Genomic DNA, 2,299 nt, shown 5'->3' on the forward strand with positions numbered 1-2,299 from the left:
CATCAGAAAATTATAATTACATATTTCTTTGCATGAAATAAGTATTCATTTCAATATGCATACAATAAAATATTCAAGTATTATTTCTGTGCACAACTCATTGTGCAAACTGAATATTTTTCAATCTAAAAAAGCTTTTAAAAGTGTAGACAAATAAATCTTGAGACTTGGCAGTTCCTCGCTCTTCAAAATTTTAATGAATCTTGCAAAATCCAAAAACGTTAAGAGTCTCCATCAAAGTTTTAGGAGTTTCAAGACATTTTAAGTCTCCAAATAAAATTTGAAGTGTCTTGAAGTTTAAGTATGAATTATTCGAAAACTTGCACGATAAAATTTTGAATATCCATCATTACGTGGTATGTTATCGTAAAAGCGAGGGTGTAATAAATAAATAAGACTTCGTAAACAGAGGGTGTATCCAATCTAAATTTAACGACGTAATGAAGGTCCGACAGAGGTTTATTTATCGCAGATAGGAGATTACCAAGATGCGAAATTAGAAGATGAAGAGAAAGATGTTCCTTCGTTATTTTGGCATCGACTTGTTTCAATTTTCAACGTGAACGATCACGCGAGGAACAGATTACCTTCATTATTAATATTTTCTGGATTCTCTTAGCAAGTTTCTGGAAATACTCTTTGTTAACAATAGTTTTAAGATTATTTTTATCATCAACATTTTATAAATCACTCATATTGTCAGTACAATTTTTTACTTTCTTCAAATTTCACCAATACTTTCTTTGTTAGCAACTTTTTTGAGGTTAGGTACGTGTAACTTATAGAGTACGTACGTTTTCTCTAGATTACTATTTGGGCACCGAAATAATTATTTTGAGTTTCAAACGCATAATTTGAACTTTTACCTACGCTTAGATTGAAAATATACTTACAATAAATTTAGTATGTACGATATTTTACTCTAATACTAAAGTAACTGGTTCATATATTATAACTCATGTTCAGTGAAATATGAGATCACACTCAGTCATATTGTTTATAAAAGTTCATTATTAATATTTGTTTAAAACGTTGTAAATTAAAGTTTCTTCTCTTTACATATTTTACACCAATACTATTTAGCGATTTTAATTTAGAAATAATATTAATTTTGAATATCTATCTTCTATTAATATTAAATTTGAAGACATTGGTGTCTCCAGTGAAGGCGCCAGTTCAGTGCATCAGTTATTTATTAAGACATTAAATTAAAAAATATGTAAGCAATCTTTGAAGTAAGACACGAAGTAAATGATCCATAGAGAACGAATCAACTTCTTAGACCTTTCGAGATACTTTCGGTGATATTCGTAATGGTGACTCCGGGTTCTGGAATAATATACTACTCCGCTTTCTCTTCCAAACTAATTGCCAATCATACCTGCAATTTGTTCAGCACATGGTAGCTTTTTGCTACATTTCTTATTGTTACCTATTGATATTTCTGCAGTTCAACTGGATCAGTAATAAGCATGTAATGGCAGAAACAGCTTATATTTAATTAACCGTTGGCCAAGCTAAAGAAACATCGAACTCGATCAGTAGAATTAGTCTGGTATCTTATTTACGAATATTTTACAAAATATCACTTTATCAAGAACTAGATTAGCGATAGTTGAAATGTTTGAGCAAATCTTATGAAATAACAACCATATAATTTGTGGTATAAACAGAATATATGGAAGGATTTGACTGTTTGAGACTCATTTGATTTGACACTTGAAGATTTGTTCAAATTGCAAAATTTTCAAAGGTTTTACTTTTATTTTGGAATCTTCATGTTCGATGTTAATATTCTTTCGTTTATGAGTATTGCACTGCTAATTCAGTAAGTAATATATCTTTTTATGGACAAAAATAAGTTTATTATAAGTATAATAATCACATTGTAAAATTACAAACATTTCTTGACTACCTTTTCATACATTCATACATTCACTTTTTCATACATTATTTAGGATAATTCTAAATGTTATATTACAAAATTTCTATTATAATAAAAAATTTAAAAATTGAAGCAATCAATAGTTAAAGCTGCAGGAAGTAAATTAACGCTTAGAGAAATTGCAACCAAAATTGCCTTTGTAAAATCTTTTGTAAAATCAGCTTTCGACAGATCAAAGTCCCATAAACCTACTGAAAATCACTTATCGTTTGTATTTTATATTTTCATGTATAATCTTCTATCACAGACTGATATATGCAAACTGTGCACGTGACGCATGTAAACTGTATATAAACTAATATATGTGATAAGTTATGGAAAGCTTCTTCAGTAAAATTAGTTCTGATAAAATTA

This window comes from Megachile rotundata, chromosome 7 (genome assembly GCF_050947335.1).
Source record: "Megachile rotundata isolate GNS110a chromosome 7, iyMegRotu1, whole genome shotgun sequence".
Taxonomy (NCBI): Eukaryota; Metazoa; Arthropoda; class Insecta; order Hymenoptera; family Megachilidae; genus Megachile; species Megachile rotundata.